Source organism: Podarcis cretensis (genome assembly GCF_951804945.1).
Source record: "Podarcis cretensis genome assembly, chromosome: 17".
In the NCBI taxonomy this organism is placed as follows: domain Eukaryota; kingdom Metazoa; phylum Chordata; class Lepidosauria; order Squamata; family Lacertidae; genus Podarcis; species Podarcis cretensis.
In genome coordinates, this window is record NC_137187.1 from 1,947,449 (window position 1) to 1,968,046 (window position 20,598).

The 20,598-nt window shown below is 44.5% G+C and overlaps 1 long non-coding RNA gene across 1 annotated transcript in view; it reads left to right on the forward strand.

The window, feature by feature from the left end:
• Positions 1-20,241, forward strand: part of LOC307206907 — a 278,190-nt gene extending 257,949 nt beyond the window's left edge. The window contains exon 3 of the long non-coding RNA XR_013834523.1: positions 20,080-20,241. This is a non-coding gene — a long non-coding RNA (uncharacterized lncRNA). The remainder of the gene's footprint in view (positions 1-20,079) is intronic.
• Positions 20,242-20,598: the final 357 nt, after the last annotated feature.

The window sequence follows — 20,598 nt, forward strand, 5'->3', positions numbered from 1 at the left end:
AAACTACTGATTCTGTCTATACTTGCTCTTAACTTCTGACTTTTACTGATAATGTTAGTGTACATGTTATGTTCCATATCAGTTGCTTAGAGATTTCAAGAATCAAGCGGTATACAAATTTTAAAAATAAATAAATTCAGTCTTACGAGTGAAGCCCCCCACACTGCTATATTTCTGAAGCATAATTTTATAAGTTGTTGTTTAGTCGTTTAGTCATGTCCGCCTCTTCGTGACCCCCTGGACCAGAGCATGCCAGGCACTCCTGTCTTCCACTGCCTCCCGCAGTTTGGTCAAACTCATGCTGGTAGCTTTGAGAACACTGTCCCACCATCTCGCCTCTGTCATCCCCTTCTCCTTGTGCCCTCCATCTTTCCCAACATCAGGGTTTTTTTCCAGGGAGTCTTCTCTTCTCATGAGGTGGCCAAAGTCTTCTCTATTTAGAAAACCACATATAACCATTCTCCCCTGGAAATCTTCCATGGAAATCAGCTTCACGATCTGTCCTTCCCGTGAGCACTCAGGGCTTATTTCCTTCAGAATGGAGAGGTCTGATCTTCTTGCAGTCCATGGGACTCTCAAGAGTCTCCTCCAGCGCCATAATTAAAAAGCATCCATTCTTCGGCCTTCTTTATGGTCCAGCTCTCACTTCCATGCATCACTACTTGGAAAACCAGAGCTTTAACTATTCGGACCTTTGTTGGCAAGGTGACGTCTCTGCTTTTTAAGACGCTGTCTAGGTTTGTCATTGCTTTTCTCCCAAGAAGCAGGCGTCTTTTAATTTCGTGATACATAAACATTCTTATACAGTTGCATTAATTGCTATATGTATCTGTTGATCAGCTAGTTATCTTAGGAAACCTGGAGTGTATATGCACAGAATATGTAATGTATACCGGTAATAATGTGAATAATCATGCACATAATATGCAAGAATTGTGTGTGTGTGTGGGGGGGGTAAGCGGTACTGGTAAAAAAAATCTACTTGTTTCTTTTTGAGATCAAAGAGTGAGATAAGAAAAACCTGTGCAAAGAAGCCTGGCATTGGCATTGTCAAGAAATTCCTTCCTTTGACCTTCTGGGACCTAACTAGATTTTGTCAGCTTCTAATAATCCCTAGCACAGAATTTGCTCTTTTCACAGCTGCTGTACACAGTACTTCCTGTTCTTTAACCACTTGCTGATACATAAGCGGACCCCTCCTTTTATTTCATGACTATACATTTGGAACATCAAAGCTCTGAATATATTAAGCAGTGCCGGATTTACGTATAAGCTAAAAAGCTATAGCTTAGGGCCCCACTCTCTTGGGGGGGGGCAAAAAAAATTAAAGGAAAAAACAACCCTGGATGTACATTTCCAAAATATAAGATAAAAAACAAATAAAATAAAACATGCATACAGCAACAGTGTTTTGTGTTATGTAGGCTCCTATGATGTAAGTAATGGGCCCCGCCTGCTATATAAAGGGCCCCATTACCTTCAGTAGCTTAGGGCCTCATCTAACCTAAATCTGGCCCTGATATTAAGTATATAAGATCAAGGATGTAGCTTTCTAGACTATGTACCTACTTTTAGAACTAGGGAAGCGAATGCATTTTCAATTTCTCACCCCTGTTTTTCTCAGGATGCAAAAGAAGGGCCCTGTGTAGTTTGTTGAGTTTCCCAGGGAGTCCGAAGGATGGGGAAGCCCCCCCAGCAAAGAGCTTCACTCTTTTCCTTCAGCAATTTGTAAAAAGTTTTCATTTCAAAGGTTTCATTTAATGCTTCTTTATCCTTATGTGATGTTCTCACAAGCAGGCAACTTCTGCATTCAAGCACATAACTTTTAAGTTATCCAGCATTTTGTTTAGTCGTTTAGTTGTGTCCGCCTCTTCGTGACCCCCTGGACCAGAGCACACCAGGCACTCCTGTCTTCCACTGCCTCCCGCAGTTTGGTCAGACTCATGCTGGTATCAGTCTTTGCTGATCGCTTCGTTACTCGGATACTTGGGAAAGCTACATTTCCTAGGTGATCTGGAGCCTGATATGTTGGGACAGCATTCTGTCACATAACTGAGGTCCTCCTTGTTACAAGCCCCCCCCCCCCGCCCCCGCATTTTTCTGCCGGTTTAGTTTGGGGAAAAGTATAGAGCAAGCAGAACGAAGGTTCAGTTGGAGTTGGGATTGTCATAAAGGATGGCTGGGAGAAGTTTTGGGGGCATGGTTGCACTCCAGATTACACTACCTACCGCATAATTAAGACTGAAATTTGGAGCGGGCTTAGAAACAGTACAAATTATTTCCCATGGGGAGGGGGAGGGAAGGTTTCAATTTAGTCAAGCCTATTTTGAATGGAGAAGAGGTTTGCCCATTACTAATACCCTGTTCTTTGAGCAGCCAGTTTCCTAGCTGGCAAATCTCTGAGAGTTCCGTTCTCGTGAAAGGTCTGGATAAGTAAGTGCATTAAACACAACTCAAGTGAAATTTTCTCATTTGGATGATTGGCTCTTGTACTGCATTCTAAGCTATGAATGCTTATCTCTGCTTGCAGAGGCCATTTCCTGCAGCAGAAGCAAAGAATGTCATTAGTATACCCAACCCTCTTATAACCCACAGCACATCCTTAAATAATCTAATGACTGTATGGCCCATTGACCTCCATCATTCATTCATTGGTTAACAATGTTTGTTATTTACAGGCTCAGGGGAAATTGCCACTCTGTTATCATTCCTCCTCTCGCCCAACTTCCAGCTCCACTTTTATGCAAAACACAAAAGGTTGTAAATTGCTTCTAATGATATGATCTGATGTACAAACAAATTAGTTTCTCCCCACCTTCCCTGGTTGCTTCTGGAACAATCTCCTCATCAAAATAATATATTCCATGGACCAGCTTCTTGCTCTTAGGTTCAACCCCACATCCTGTTTTTTTTTTTTTCTTCCTTTATAAAATTCAAAAGTAAGCTATCAGGTGATTGAGCTTGCATCTATTTTAATTGCAGCTGGGTTGATATAAATGTCATTTAGGATAAATGTTAATACTTTTCCAGCATATGTATTACCCTCTTAAGTGAAATCTTCCAACCATCTCATATTTTGGAGAATGGGTATTGTTAGCTATGACAAAGGAAATCTGTGGACTCGATTGTCCTCTTCAGGTGTTTCTTGACACAACTAACATCCCACAGATGAGAAAGTGGGGGTGAGTGTGGAGAGGGGACCCCACTCAGCTTCTAGGAGGTTCCATGCACATTGTAGAACTTTGAAGAACCAGATTTGTACAACATGGGGAGCATTGTGCTTTAGATGATCTTTTTATTTTTTGTCGTGCTGCTGTAGATCTTGTTTAACATGTCAAGAGCTTTGAAAGGTGGCAGCTTTGAAAGGTGGCCTATATAAATACTGAAAGTAATAACAAAAATTGACAGCAAGACTGCGCTCCTGAAATCACCAGGAAGATTTCCAGGGGAGAATGGTTATATGTGGTTTTCTAAATAGAGAATACTTTGGCCACCTCATGAGAAGAGAAGACTCCCTGGAAAAGACCCTGATGCTGGGAAAGATGGAGGGCACAAGGAGAAGGGGACGACAGAGGACGAGATGGTGGGACAGTGTTCCTGAAGCTACCAGCATGAGTTTGACCAAACTGCGGGAGGCAGTGGAAGACAGGAGTGCCTGGCGTGCTCTGGTCCAGGGGGTCACGAAGAGTCGGACACGACTAAACGACTAAACAACAACAATTAGAGAGTGGCTTGACACTTGGTGGATGTGTTTTGGTACTAAATGGAAGGTCACACAAGAACCTGGGCTCTTACTAAATTAATTGATAAGTGGTGCAGTATTGTTTTAATGGATTAGGAAGTGGAAGAAATCTGTCTTTGCTGATTCCAAGATGTTTCAGACCAATTTTTGAATAGGCTGGTGCACTCTCAGTAGAGGCTGCTGCTGTGACTTGCAACTGCATGTGTCCTAATTTGTTAACTCTTGCCAGCTAACTTCAGTCTCTCTCTAAACTCTGGCTTTATCTGTAGAGGGTGGGAGGGACCCCACCCATTTGTCCTCCCAAGTCCCTTGATCCTTTGTTTTCTTAATGGTTCATTAATGGTTAAGGAAGTTAGCCTTGCTTGATTAGTTATTAAGACTTGCTGATTCCAGGGGATTAGCGTTGTCTAGCACACATCTTCCCCTTCATGGATCACTGCCTTGCTGTGGCGAAGGGGCTTGAAGAACTCAGAGAAGCTATGAACTATGCCGAGCAGGGCACCCAAGATGAACAGGTCATAGTGGAGAGTTTTGACCAAACGTGATCCACCTGGAGGAGGAACCGGCAAGCCACTCCAGTATCCCTGCCAAGAAAACTCCATGGACAAAGACAACAGGCATATAAAAGTTATGACGCTGGAAGATGAGCCCCTCAGGTCGGAAGGCGTCCAACATGCTACTGGGGAAGAGCGGAGGGCAAGTACAAGTAGATCCAGAGCTGATGAAGCGGCTGGGCCAAAGCCGAAAGGACGCTCAGTTGCGGATATGCCTGGAAGCGAAAGGAAAGTCCAATGCTGTAAAGAAAAATATTGCATAGGAACCTGGAATGTAAGAACCATGAACATGGGTAAGTTGGAGGTGGTCAAAAATGAGATGGCAAGAATAAATATTGACATCCTGGGCATCAGTGAACTAAAATGGACGGGAATGGGTGAATTCAGTTCGGATGACCATCATATCTACTACTGTGGGCAAGAAACCCGTAAAAGAAATGGAGTGGCCCTCATAGTCAACAAAAGAGTGGCAAAAGCTGTACTGGGATGCAATCTCAAAAATGATAGAATGATCTCGATACGAATCCAAGGCAGACCTTTTAACATCACAGTAATCCAAGTTTATGCACCAACTACTGGTGCTGAAGAAACTGAAATTGACCAATTCTATGAAGACTTACAACACCTTATAGAAGTGACACCAAAGAAGGATGTTCTTCTCATTATAGGGGATTGGAATGCTAAAGTAGGGAGTCAAGAGATAAAAGGAACAACTGGCAAGTTTGGCCTTGGAGATCAAAACGAAGCAGGGCAAAGGCTAATAGAGTTCTGTCAAGAGAACAAGCTGGTCATCACAAACACGCTTTTCCAACAACACAAGAGACGACTCTACACATGGACATCACCAGATGGGCAGCATCGAAATCAGATTGATTATATTCTCTGCAGCCAAAGATGGAGAAGCTCTATACAGTCAGCAAAAACAAGACCTGGAGCTGACTGTGGCTCAGATCATCAGCTTCTTATAGCAAAATTCAAGCTTAAACTGAAGAAAGTAGGAAAAACCACTGGGCCGGTAAGATACAATCTAAGTCAAATCCCTTATGAATACACAGTGGAAGTGAGGAACAGGTTTAAGGATTTAGATTTGGTGGACAGAGTGCCTGAAGAACTATGGATGGAGGCTCGTAACATTATACAGGAGGCAGCAACGAAAACCATCCCAATGAAAAGGAAATGCAAGAAAGCAAAGTGGCTGTCCAATGAGGCCTTACAAATAGCGGGGGAGAGAAGGCAAGCAAAATGCAAGGGAGATCGTGAAACATACAGGAAATTGAATGCAGATTTCCAAAGAATAGCAAGGAGAGACAAGAAGACCTTCTTAAACAAGCAATGCAAAGAAATAGAGGAAAGCAATAGAATGGGAAGAACCAGAGATCTGTTCAAGAAAATTGGAGATATGAAAGGAACATTTCGTACAAAGATTTCCATAATAAAGGACAAAAGTGGAAAGGACCTAACAGAAGCAGAAGACATCAAGAAGAGGTGGCAAGAATACACAGAGGAATTATACCAGAAAGAAACAGATGTCTCATATACCCCAGGTAGTGTGGTTGCTGACCTTGAGCCAGACATCCTGGAGAGTGAAGTCAAATGGGCCTTAGAAAGCACTGCAAATAACAAGGCCAGTGGAAGTGATGGTATTCCAGCTGAACTATTTAAAATTTTAAAAATGATGCTGTTAAGGTGCTACACTCAATATGCCAGCAAGTTTGGAAAACTCAGCAGTGGCCAGAAGATTGGAGAAGATCAGTCTACATCCCAATCCCAAAGAAGGGCAGTGCCAAAGAATGCTCCAACTATCGCACAATTGCACTAATTTCTCACGCTAGCAAGGTTATGCTTAAAATTCTACAAGGAAGGCTCATGCAGTATGTGGACCGAGAACTCCCAGAAGTGCAAGCTGGATTTAGAAGAGGCAGAGGAACCAGAGACCAAATTGCAAACATGCGCTGGATTATGGAGAAAGCTAGAGAGTTCCAGAAAGACATTTACTTCTGCTTCATTGACTATGCAAAAGCCTTTGACTGTGTCGACCATGGCAAACTATGGCAAGTTCTTAAAGAAATGGGAGTGCCTGATCACCTCATCTGTCTCCTGAGAAATCTCTATGTGGGACAAGAAGCTACAGTTAGAACTGGATATGGAACAACTGACTGGTTCAAAATTGGGAAAGGAGTACGACAAGGCTGCATTTTGTCTCCCTGCTTATTTAACTTATATGCAGAATTCATCATGCGAAAGGCTGGGCTGGATGAATCCCTAGCCGGAATTAAGATTGCCGGAAGAAATCTCAACAACCTCAGATATGCAGATGACACAACCTTGATGGCAGAAAGTGAGGAGGAATTAAAGAACCTTTTATTGAGGGTGAAAGAGGAGAGTGCAAAATATGGTCTGAAGCTCAACATCAAAAAAACGAAGATCATGGCTACTGGTCCCATCACCTCCTGGCAAATAGAAGGGGAAGAAATGGAGGCAGTGAGAGATTTTACTTTCTTGGGCTCCATGATCACTGCAGATGGTGACAGCAGCCACGAAATTAAAAGACGCCTGCTTCTTGGGAGAAGGGCAATGACAGGCCTAGACAGCATCTTGAGAAGTAGAGACATGACCTTGCCAACAAAGGTCCGTATAGTTAAAGCTATGGTTTTCCCAGTAGTGATGTATGGAAGTGAGAGCTGGACCATAAAGAAGGCTGATCGCCGAAGAATGGATGCTTTTGAATTATGGTGCTGGAGGAGACTCTTGAGAGTCCCATGGACTGCAAGAAGATCAAACCTCTCCATTCTGAAGGAAATCAGCCCTGAGTGCTCACTGGAAGGACAGATTGTGAAGCTGAGGCTCCAGTACTTTGGCCACCTCATGAGAAGAGAAGACTCCCTGGAGAAGACCCTGATGTTGGGAAAGATGGAGGGCACAAGGAGAAGGGGGCGACAGAGGACGAGATGGTTGGATAGTGTTTTCGAGGTTACCAGCATGAGTCTGACCAAGCTGCGGGGGGCAGTGGAGGACAGGAGTGCCTGGTGTTCTCTGGTCCATGGGGTCACGAAGAGTCGGACACGACTAAACGACTAAACAACAGCACACATCTTAATACACGTAAGTCTGCCTTAATCCACATGAGTCTAGCACCGAGTTTTAACACTTCAAACATTGATTAATTTCTAACACCTACTAGACTCAGGAATTTAGGGTGTTTGGCACCCACAAACTCATAGCAATATTGTCCACCAGTTTCAGTGCTTGACACCCATGTTTTCAGTTCTGCTCATTCAGTAAATCTGGTACATTCTCATCTAAAAAAAATACTCTCTCTGGTAAGGATGGATTGATTTGTCAATTTTGGTTCTCACAGTTTCTTATTTTTCCAATCTTAAATTCAATTTCCCACATTTTTCAGCAATTTGCCATTAAAAAGAAATCCTCATAAAAATTCACCAGCATTTTATTGTAAATTTCTCGCAATAAAGAAAAATTCTTACTTGCAGTTATGACTAATGTACAAATTTTCCAAGAGGCTTTCCCCAACATAATGCACTTTTGTCCCTCATTTGCACCAAAGTGTTCATTTTTATGCACGCACCCCCCTAAACATACACATTTTTGTATAAACATGGTTTTGGGGGCAAACTACATAGCAAAATTTGGATAAGTGCAGATTTCAAAGGATAGCTGTGGTCCAGTCTGCAAAAATGTTTTGGAAAGTGTGGATTTGAAAGATTGAGCTTCAAATGAGACCTGACTCATTTTTTCCCCTCCCACTGCCTGGCTAATCTCCTATTGCTGTCACCACTGCTGTGTGACTCAGACTCCCATCTTCGTGGGGAGCTGTCTAGTATGTCAGTGACTAAGATGTTCAAGATAGTAGGGGAGGTGTCTGGTGAAGGAACCACCAGAAACCAAGCAGGATAAAGTTGTCCACCAGAACAACAACAATGAATTGTCATTCTAGCCATTTCTTTCCCATCTAATAAAAATAAAAATAATCTAAACATTTGACATGGGGAAGATGGTAAAAGGAGGGAGGAAAGGCAATGAAGGTGTAGATAATTGGGGAAGAATGTGGGTTCAATTCAATGTTGTGTTCTTAGGCTTAGTTATAGTAGGGAATATTGTCTAAGAAAGGGTATAAGACAGGTTTCCTCAACCTCGGCCCTCCAGGTGTTTTTGGCCCACAACTCCCATGATCCCTAGCTAGCAGGACCAGTGGTCAGGGATGCTGGGAATTGTAGTCTCAAAACATCTGGAGGGCTGAAGTTGAGGAAGTCTAGTATATGGGGTATTAGGGGAAGGTAGTACCTCAGCTGGGGTTACTTCTTCAGGGGTAGCTTGCCCAACTTTGGACCCCACCCTGAACTCAGCTCTCATCTGTGGCTCCTAGAAGCTGTCAACATGTGGCAGTGGTCACACTCTTTTGCACAAGATAAACAAACGGGAGAAGTTTGAGTTCAATGATAAGAGGTCAGAATCTAAGAATGTGAGTAAGAATATGTCAATGTTGGTTTCTCTCACTTTCTCATTTTTTCCTAATCTTAAACATAGTTCTCCACATGCCCTCATCAGTCTGCATTTTAAAAGAAGTCCCCATGAAAGTTTACCAGCATCTTAGTTCAAAGTTCTCTTAATAAAACATGCCTGTACAGGCAGTGGGGTGCATGGGATGTTAGAGGAGGGGTAGTACCTCTGGTGGAGGGGACATTGTGCTCCTTCTGGAGTAGTTTGTCCACCTTTGGTCCTCACCCTGCACTCAATTATCACCTGTGGGTCCTAGAAGCTATCAGCATGTGACAGCAGCCACACTCTAGGAAACAGTTTTCAGTGACCGGCTAAACCAGGTGAGGGTAGCTGATGAGTCTCCAGCCCTTGGTGAGTTAGGGACTTTCCCTGCAGGTGAAGACAGGCTCCAGCAGATTGAGCAGACAAGACTAGTAGTGAGTCCAACAGTTAGGAAGGCAGTTTCTGCATATATTGTAGAGGGAAGTGAGGTGAAGATGAGGCATGTCAACCTGGGAAGGTAGCCCATATAAGAGGAAGGAAACTCCTTGTGGGATATCTTTGGGAGAAGAAAAGGCTAAGGAGGAAACCTTACACACAAATCTGGAGTGGAGTCCCTAAGACGCTTGGGTGGCGTCTTATATGTCTCCTTCTGGCAACTCCTGCTACCAAGCTGGTGCCAAACGTATTGCTCTGCTTTCCTTTGGACCACATCAGTGAGGCTGAGAGGTGAGGTCTTGCCACCTGAGCAGCCCAGGACCTCGGTTCACGCATCCCAGGCTTGCACTCCAACGAGCTAACTTTGGTGCTTCTAACACATCTGTTTGACTTCATCCCCAGAGAACGTGTCCAGAGGAGGGCAACCAAAATGGTCAAAGGCCTGGAAACGATGCCTTATGAGGAACGGCTAAGGGAGCTGGGCATGTTTAGCCTGGAGAAGAGGAGGTTAAGGGGTGATATGATAGCCATGTTCAAATATATAAAAGGATGTCACATAGAGGAGGGAGAAAGGTTGTTTTCTGCTGCTCCAGAGAAGCGGACACGGAGCAATGGATCCAAACTACAAGAAAGAAGATTCCACCTAAACATTAGGAAGAACTTCCTGACAGTAAGAGCTGCTCGACAGTGGAATTTGCTGCCAAGGAGTGTGGTGGAGTCTCCTTCTTTGGAGGTCTTTAAGCAGAGGCTTGACAACCATATGTCAGGAGTGCTCTGATGGTGCTTCCTGCTTGGCAGGGGGTTGGACTCGATGGCCCTTGTGGTCTCTTCCAACTCTATGATTCTAGGTGGATGGCTCTCGAGGCAAACAGCTGCCAACAACAGCAACAAGTCTACGAAACTGTGTCAAGGTTTCAATTGGAAAAAGTGATGTTGCAAGCATTATCCCACTGAGGACCTTTGATACTGTAGCTACCACCCCTTTAGCCAGCTGAATGAAGAGCTGCGTTTCAGCTACAAAATAATAATAATAATAATAATAATAATAATAATAATAATAAAATAAATAATAAAATTATTTATATCCTGCCCTCCCCAGCTGAAGCCGGGCTCAGGGCGGCTAACGACAATAAAATAGTGCAACATTCTAAAAACATTTCATTATAAAAATTAATTAAAATCAAATTGATGGCAACCATTGAGCTAAAGTTCTGTGAAGATTGCCATAGGAGGGAGTCAGACTGTGTCTTGGCCAAAGGCCTGGTGGAACAGCTCTGTCTTGCAGGCCCTGCGGAAAGATGTCAAGTCCCGCAGGGCCCTAGTCTCTTGTGACAGAGCGTTCCACCAGATCGGAGCCGCAGCCGAAAAAGCCCTGGCTCTAGTTGAGGCCAGCCTAACCTCTCTGTGGCCTGGGACCTTCAGAATGTTTTTATTTGAAGACCGTAAGAACCCATGTCGCACTTTTCAGGCAGTATTTCCACAACAGATCTGTAAGCTTAAGACATGCGGAGAAGTGGGAACCCAACCAAACATTCATGGCACATCACGAAATTCTGCTAGGCAGGAAAGTATAGGTTTGTCATTGAAACAACAGCTGCCAGCAACCTATCCGCAGACACGATAATATTACTGATCAATCTTATGCCCGTAGTACTGACAGTCCCCCCCCCCCTTTTGGCATGCAAATATCAACAGGTTCCAGCTGTTACAAACGGGAGGAGAGCAGCCACTGCTTTGACTGAAAAGCAATCTCCTGCAGAACAGGAAACACAGCCTCCTTAAGTGGTGTGCTGGCTGCCAACGCCTCCTTTGTGGCATATTCTTCTGAGTATTAAATTATCAACAGGTGTTAACTTATGCAAGAGGTTACCTGGCGGCAGGGTTTCAGTTCTGATTCATGCCAATCCAACTGTGGGGAGACCAACTCAGAATTAAGTAAATGAGCCAAAGCCAACTTTGAAGCAGTTTATGAATGCTGCCTTTTCTGTGAAATACTCCAGAGCAGCATTGGACTAGAGAGGAAGAAGGCAAGAGGCAGAAGTTGCCTGGGAGGAAGAAGTGAATGTAAAAGAATCAGAGGGATGGAAGAAATAGGCAGTTCGGGAGTGGAAACAGGATGCAAGAATGTGAAAGGAGAAAGGGAGGAAAAGTGACAGGAGACGAGTAAAACTGCTGTGGGAGGTATTTGAGGAGGGAAAATATAAAATAAAGAGCCATATCCATTTAGAGCTCTCTGGACCAATAATTCTAAAATAGGGCTGAATAACTATACCTCCAAAATCAATGTCTGTAGTTAGGTTGAAGAAAGCTGAATTATGGAGATCACAATGTAAAATAAAATAAAATTCTATCAGTACCCAAAGCAAGCAGTACAAAATGGTGTCAGTAATTGCCAGCTGAATATGCCAACCTTTGCCTCCATTTTGTTACTGGTTCTGCCCTTGTACTGGTAGGCCTCCATCATTTTTACCTTTCTCAAGTGCTAACTGAAGATGCAAAGTTTGACAACTCCTGTGTTAGTGCCACTAATATATTCAGTACATGTTATGTACATGTACCATTGCTTATTTTATGTATTTAGTTACAGAAATAGTATAGTTGATTAAAAAACAAGCAAACCCATAAGCAGTTCATAAACTAAAATACTCATTTAAAAAACCAATAAAAAAGCAATGATTATAAACAAGTTAAGATATTTTTTTAAAAAATATAAATCAATTTAAAAACCGTTCTTCAGCCCTACTTGTATGTAAGCCATTCTTGTTTGAGCCCTGCTCCAAATGTTGTGTCATCTTTTTATAATATATCTAGAAAAGTCAAAGGGCATGCTCCTCCTTGCATCTGGGTGTTCTGCATGATTGGGGCATATGGTTATGCTGATCTACTCACTGTGTAGAACCCTACATGTGAGGAGATGCTCCTGAACCAGCCTTTCTATGCAGCCAGCTAACATGCATTTGCTTTTAAAAAGAGCGGTGTCAGGAGTGCGGCTGGGATAGCTCAGTCGGTAGATCATGAGATTCTTAATCTCAGGGTTGTGGGTTTGAGCCCCACATTAGGCAAAACATTTCTGCATTGCAGGGTGTTGCAGAGACTAGATGACTCTCACGGCCCCTTTCAACTCTACAATTCTGTGATTCTATGCACTGACCTTTCTATTCAGCCAATTAATATGCATTAGTTTTTAAAAGGAAGACCTGATGTCAGCGGGCTGAAAACATGGCCCTACGCTAGTTTGAAGTGGGACGCAGGTGGCGCTGTGGGTTAAACCACAGAGCCTAGGACTTGCCAGTCAGAAGGTCGGCGGTTCGAATCCCCGTGACGGGGTGAGCTCCCATTGCTTGGTCCCTGCTCCTGCCAACCTAGCAGTTTGAAAGCACATCAAAGTGCAAGTAGATGAATAGGTACCGCTCCGGCGGGAAGGTAAGCTGTGTTTCCGTGTGCTGCTCTGGTTCGCCAGAAGCGGCTTAGTCATGCTGGCCGCATGACTCGGAAGCTGTACGCCGGCTCCCTCGGCCAGTAAAGCGAGATGAGCGCCGCAACCCCAGAGTCGGTCACAACTGGACCTAATGGCCAGGGGTCCCTTTACCTTTACCTTACACCCTACAAGTAAGTAGCATGCACACAGGACTCGTGTCATTCACATCCAGGAATAGTGACCAGCACTGCAACATCCAAAGGCAAATAGGTAGACATGTGAAAAGCAGAGCCCCACTGTGTCAATGCAGAGCAGCCCCTGTTTCGCATTTTCCCATTTCAAAATAAATGAAATAAAGGGTGAAGAAGGAGGATGGAATATATATTCAACATTGTGGTGGGTATGGCAGGCAGGGGGTTCCTCTGTGAATATGCATTCAAACAACTTCCACTGTGCTTAAAATGCCTCCTTGTCTTCACTCCTGAATTTGAAATACCTGAACGAGGCTATCAGAAGAGTGCAAATGATTCACGCTAAAAAATAAGCAAGCAGGCAAGCAAAATCTATTGCTCCTCCTGGACTAGGAAAGTTTGTGCAGCTGGAGGATGAAAAACATGGAGAATCTTATGTCCTTCAGATCAGTTTGAAGTTTGGGTACTTTGCGTGGACAGGCAGAGTCCCCAGATCCCGAGTGGTCCCCCCCGTCATGTGGAATAACGACTCTAGACAACGTGCTATGGGATTAAATTGGCCACAACTTTATTAAATTTCAAATGTGGGTAGACCCTGGCTCAGGCATTCAGCGTTCTCCCTCCCCAGTCCCCAGCCGGGGACCTAGGGAGCATCAGGGTTATCCAGTGTTTGTGTAGGGGATGGGCCAGCTCTGGAGAACATATGTTCAAGCAGAGATAGCCGCCCCTGTTACGCCGCCGCCGCAGGGGAGAGCAATGACGACCTTCCAGCGTACGGTCAAAGCCTCCCTTCAGAAACCCCTTTAACGGGGAACCCTGGTATCACTGCTGCAAAGAGGAAGATGGACAAAAGGATTCTGCCCAAGGCCTGATACCGCCAAAGTTGTGACGTTTTGCTACGGGAAAGGCGAAACCTGCCAATGCAGGGAAATTCCTTTCCAGCCCTTTGACAGCGACCTTAACGTAGCAGCGCCCGCATACCTGTGAAGAAAAGTTAACTTGCAAAACCTATGAAGAAAACTTGTTGTTGTTTAGTCGTTTAGTCGTGTCCGACTCTTCGTGACCCCCTGGACCAGAGCACACCAGGCACTTCTGTCTTCCACTGCCTCCTGCAGTTTGTTCAGACTCATGTTTGTAACTTCGAGAACACTGTCCAGCCATCTCGTCCTCTGTCGTCCCCTTCTCCTTGTGCCCTCCATCTTTCCCAACATCAGGGTCTTTTCCAGGGAGTCTTCTCTTCTCATGAGGTGGCCAAAGTACTGGAGCCTCAGCTTCAGGATCTGTCCTTCCAGTGAGCACTCAGGGCTAATTTCCTTCAGAATGGATGCGTTTGATCTTCTTGCAGTCCATGGGACTCTCAACAGTCTCCTCCAGCACCATAATTCAAAAGCATCCATTCTTTGGCGATCAGCCTTCTTGATGGTCCAGCTCTCACTTCCATACATCACTACTGGGAAAACCATGGCTTTAACTATACGGACCTTTGTTGGCAAGGTGTGAAGAAAAGTTAACCTGCAAAATAATGCATTAACTGAGGGTGGGTAGGGTGGGAGAAGCTCTGGAGCCAAGTGAGGATTCCCAGGTAAGATCCTCCCTCTATTGTGTGGGCAGGTAATCCCTCCCCTACCTGGCCTGATCTCCTTGGCAACGCTTCCCCCAGGTGGGATTGGACAACTGACTGGGGTAGGCGAAGACCTCCAGGTATCCCACCTGAGGGAAGGCAAAGCCAAGCCTATGCTGATGAAGCCGCTCCAGATCCAGGGGCTGCGTGCATCCACGCAAAGGTCGCCCCCCGTTTTATGCAGGGAGCGGTCATTGTAGAAACAGCCCCTGGCTGCCAGAACTTATGTTTGCAGTGTTCTGTGGAGTACTATAGGCACACATTCTGCTGAGGTTATGTTTATTAATATTTTATTTATGGTAAATGGATGGGCTTGCATACTTTACTTATGTGTTAAGAAGCATTTGGTAAATATTTAATTGCAGCAGTCACCCCCATATAAATTGAGGGCACTATACATTTTCAGTCTCCTTTTATATATATATATATTTAAATCTTTTGTTAGAACTCACTAGCAATTATCTGCGTCTGGATACACAAATGTGCACACATACACAAAGCATTGCTGGAGCGGGTTTAAAAACCCAAGTCCACAATAGTAGTTCACTCACTTTCACCCTTCCATAAATACTACCCTCACCTTTAAGCCAGGAGCAGTCTCACTGACCATTAGGCCTGGGGGATATCTGGTTTTCAACTTCGGGATATATCACCAGCTGAACATCACGGTATACCAATATAGAACAATGTCTAAAATACGGATGGAGCTATGTAGAGGCATTGGCTGGCTTCACAGTTTTTCCTGCATTGTGATTTTTGCCAGCGCCTGCTCTTGTGATTCGCTGCCACCTGCATGAGCAGGGGAGAGCTGAGACAGCAGATTTAACAGGGGCTGCAGGAATCGAGAGAAGCTTTGGCTGGCTTCATGGTTTTTCCCACCGGTAGGAGAAATTAACAGAGGCCAACCAGAGATTATTGAGAAGCAAAGCAGCTAGTAAGCCTGATCTTTATTAAACTGTTGCAACAGGGTCCTCATTCACCACATGCAGGGAGGGAGGAGAACCCAGAACAGTGGTGCGCAAGCCCTTATATAGCCATTTTGAAATCCCCTGCCCTGGAGCTCAAGACCACCCCTCCATACATCATACCTACATCACAGAAAAGGCGGTCTGCAACAGAAATTTGAATGTTGTTGTTTTTCCTGTCTGCCAGGTTATCTGAGAATGCCTGAAGTGAAATTTAACGTAACTATTAAAAACAACATTGAAAGTGTCAGTGGAACCAAGTGCAATCTAATCAAACAGCAAAGTAGAGATCATAGGCTGGTATTCTTGGGGATCAAGCTTGCACCTGCTGTTAAGACCCCTCAGGGTTTTTATGAGCCCCACCATTTATTGTATAACATATTAATATGAATATACAGGCAGCTCTGTATAGGGAAGCTTTTAAAGGTTTAATGTTTTATTATGTTTTCATATATGTTGGAAAATGCCCAGAGTAGCTGGGGCAACCCAGCCAGATGGGCGGGGTATAATTATGTTGTTGTTGTTGTTGTTGTTGTTGTTGTTGTTGTTATATTTATTTTATTAGCCATATAAAGAAGAAACACGTGCGAAACATTGGAAAACGTTCAAAAGTGAGAAGCCTGCAATACATTGACATTCTTGTCTTTGGTTGCTGAGACAAACCTCTTTTGCTTCAAACTCTGCTAGCATACTAACTCCTCGTTTTAGAGTTGCCAGTTTACAAAGCTCTGACCTTATCAAATAATTATTTTTGTTTAATCTTATCACTTCTCAGATCTTCATTAGTGATTGGCTCCAAAACCAGGCTGCCTTCTTTCTCTCCTGTGGTAATGTTTCACCTTTGCTGAATTCTTTTTGAGGCAGTCAGTTTGTTCTTCTTTTCTTTTCTTTTTTATCTCTACTTGTTGAGTGCAGGGTTCCCCTCCCACCGTTAAGGTTTCTAGTGCTGGTTCTAAGCTTTTAATGTTTTGTTTTCCTCACAGAATGCAACTGACTGGAAAGGGACAAGGAAGCGGGCCCCCTTGGCTCGGGCAGATGTGTTCTTCTCCTCCTCCTCCCCACTTTCTCTCTCATAAATCATACCTGCCAGTTCACCAAAACCCAGTCTTCCTTGCCTGCCCCCTTCCCCTGCTTTGTAATGTAGAGGGGGCGGGAAAATGCAAATGAACAGGAGCAAACTCAGTGGTGCACCTAGGGCTGGACCACTGGACCAGAAGTCCAGGGGTCTGCAACCCCAGGAAATGACCACCAAGAGAGTGGCAGAAGAGTGGAACAGGGCCCCGTGCCAGCATCTGGACTGTGTAATAAACAAAAATCTACCCTTATTCCCTTATGGGGGACACAAGAGCCCTTATAGAGTCCTTTGTAGGTTCCCCATTGGTCGGAGAAAATAACAGAGGCCAACCAGAGAATATTGAGAAGCAAAGCAGCTAGTAAGCCTGATCTTTATCGATCTGTTGCAACAGGGTGCTCCCCTCACATGCAGGAAAAGAGGAGGACCCAAAACCAAGGTGTGCCTGCCCTTATATAGCCATTTTGAAATTCCCTGCCCTGGAGCTCAAGGCCACCTCTCCATACATCATACATACATCACAGAAGGAGTATAACCCAAGGCCACCCCCCACAAATGTCATACCTACATCACAGAAAAGGTGGCCTGCAGCAGAAATTTGAATGTTGTTGTTTTTCCTGTCTGCCAGGTTATCTGATAATGCCTTATCCGATTGCCTTTCCTGGTAGTCTGGCCACTTCTTTGAGATGGTGATTTCTTGATTCCTGAGACAATGGGAAGGTTCCCTCACCCCCTTCCTCCTTGCAGAGCAAACATTTGGTCAGTTTGGGAGTCAAAATGGTTTCAGGGCGGTCTTCCTGCGCTGCTCCAGACATGTGGTCCCCATATCTATCTACGTGTTTGCTTGAAGGTATATTTATGAACATTTATTATATATCTAAGACCTTAATTTTTTCATTTCAACTGGCATGCGATGTCAGGGACTGGTTGGACATAGGGCTGCCATATATCTGGGTTCCCCCAGACATTAACCAGGATTTCAAAGGCAGAATTGACGTCCGGAGGGGGGTTTCCGAAAGGCGGTGCTTTGTCCTGGACCTTGTCCTGGACCACAACATTTTAAGGGTCTTCCTAAAAAAACCCAACTCAACAGCTTTTGGGGTGTCCTGGTTTTTACTTTTTGAAATATGAGATCCCTAGTTGGACACAGAGGAATGCTGGGAAGAACCAGCTGGGGAAGCCTCAAGGGAAGACAGCTCACAGCCTGTGGGTTGGTGGTGGGATGACGACAAGTAGTGGTCAGAGGGAGCAGACTGGGAGGAGGAGGTGTCAGAAGTGGAAGAGGTAACAGGGCTTAGTGAGCAGAGAGAGTCTGTGGCGGAGAGAAGTTCAGAATCAGAGGTAGAAGTTGCAGCAGGAGAGGAGTGAGGTCAAGAGGCAGAGATGAGTCCAGCTGTCCTAGAAGCATGGGTGTCTCCCCCTCTTGCTGTGAATAACTGCCCTCGCCACTGGTCTCCCAGAGCTAGGAGAGGCATGAAGAGAGCAGAGGAGAAGTTAGCCTCACACAGGCACAGTCTCAGATTGCTTGGGGGAAACCTTGGAGAAGAGGGGACTTAGGTAGCTGTGGAAGGCAGGGACCTTCTGTCTTTGCAACTTTCTCATAGAGGCAAGACCTACTGAAGAAGAGTTGCTGTGCTTATTAGGCTTTGCACCCCTGTGCAGATCCTGTTTTCCTACGAAAGAGTTAATTTCACTTACTCTGTGTGATCTACTGCTGGTTTGCTCCAGACATAGGATGCCAGGAGAAACCGGGGCTGCTCACCCCAGCATAATTTCTCCTCCTTCTGCTCTTCCTTCAAAAAGAAAAGAAAATTTAAAAATTATTTTTAGTCTGTGGCAGGCAAACTGTGTATGCGCAGGGTTTCAGATGTTCAATTTATTGCTGTTACTTTAAATACCATTCAAGGCAATGCTGTCTGCGGCCCAAGTTTCCTGTAGCAACATTATATCAAAATGAACATAAATATTGGTAAAATGATTTATTGCTGCTCTTATTATGCTAGCCAGCAATATTCCAGGAGATTATCCTTAAAGAGGGATAAATTTCCCAGGGCAGTAGACATCACTCTGCAAGATTTATCAGGTTAGCTGTTCCTCCCTTAGTCTTCAAAATGCTCCTGGTCCCAGTTACTCAGAAGGAATTAGAACTGGCCTGGAATCAAAAACGTGCATGTTGTGGGGAGAACCTTATTCATGTGGGTCTAGGAGTCTATAATCAACCCAATTCATCTCAAGGTATGGCTCACAGAAAGAGGTATGCTAATGCGCAGGTCCTTTTGAACCTGGAAGAGGGAGGAGTGGGGCGGAACGGGGGGTGGAGCGGGCTTATGCGTGCTCTGCCAATGCATGTGCAAAATGGTCGTTGCCTGTACTGCATAGTTTCAGCATTACTTTGGACCATAAATTCCCCATGTTGGTCAGGAGAAAGTATGCCTAGTCTATTTTCTTCACTGAGACAATGCACTTCTTCCTCTGCTACTGACAGAATAGAGAACTTGGTTTCAAGCTGATGTAGTCTGTCAAGTGAATTAAATACATTATCCTTTTCTAGAACAAAACTGTACTTCTTTTCATGAAGTGTTTAGCATCAGGACAGAAGAAAACTCCATTTTATTTTTTAATTTATGACTGTGCTCTCATTTAAGTGTGTGAAGCTGTTCATGGTCAGAATGTGTGTGTGCGCGTGCGTCCATACGTGCACAAGTGTTGAGCAGTTAATGTGCATAACAACCAGCTGTTGTGCACATTCACCAGGCCTCATGGAGAATGTGCACATAATCTTTCTACGAAGAGCTTTACCAGTGCAAAATTTGGAGTGCCCTTTCAGGCTTCCAGTTGTGCACTGGTAACTGTGGGGCAGGTGACCATGGTTTGGGAAGATAGCTTCATGTACCAGATTAGGCCTGTGAGCCAGCTGCCCTCCCCCAAAAACCCCTTATTGTAATTAAGCCAAATTTTGTTGTTGTTGTTGTTTAGTCGTTTAGTCGTGTCTGACTCTTCGTGACCCCCTGGACCAGAGCACGCCCGGCACTCCTGTCTTCCACTGCCGCCCTCATGCTGGTAGCTTCGAGATCACTATCCAACCATCTTGTCCTCTGTCGTCCCCTTCTCCTTGTGCCCTCCATCTTTCCCAACATCAGGGTCTTTTCGGCAAGGTGATGTCTCTGCTTTTGAAGATGCTGTCTAGGTTTGTCATTGCTTTTCTCCCAAGGAGCAGGCGTCTTTTAATTTCATGACTGCTGTCACCATCTGCAGTGATCATGGAGCCCAGGAAAGTAAAATCTCTCACTGCCTCCATTTCTTCCCCTTCTATTTGCCAGGAGATGATGGGACCAGTAGCCATGATCTTCGTTTTTTTGATGTTGAGCTTCAGACCATATTTTGCACTCTCCTCTTTCACCCTCAATAAAAGGTTCTTTAATTCCTCCTCACTTTCTGCCATCAAGGTTGTGTCATCTGCATATCTGAGGTTGTTGATATTTCTTCCGGCAATCTTAATTCCGGCTAGGGATTCATCCAGCCCAGCCTTTCGCATGATGAATTCTGCATATACGTTAAATAAGCAGGGAGACAACATACAGCCTTGCCGTACTCCTTTCCCAATTTTGAACCAATCAGTTGTTCCATATCCAGTTCTAACTGTAGCTTCTTGTCCCACATAGAGATTTCTCAGGAGACAGATGAGGTGATCAGGCACTCCCATTTCTTTAAGAACTTGCCATAGTTTGCTGTGGTCGACACAGTCAAAGGCTTTTGCATAGGTTATTTATGATTAAAATAATCACTTATTCTCTCCTTACCTCCATTTCCTCTATCCTCTGTTGTTTCCTTATCACATATTTTGTTTGCAGAGCACCACATACACCGGTGGTGCTACATAAATAAATAACCCTCAGTGTTATGGGACAGTGTCCACAATGTGCATACCCAACTCTGGATTCTTTCTTCTTTTAGCCTTCCAGCCACTAAAGTGTAGGCAACAAGCCTTGCATAAACCCTTTGAGCAAGCCCCACATCCCTAGGCGTCACCTCCCACACGTGCTTTGCTGGTGCAGTGACAGTCACCCAGTCCTCTCACTCCCTGGACTCTGCGTCTAATA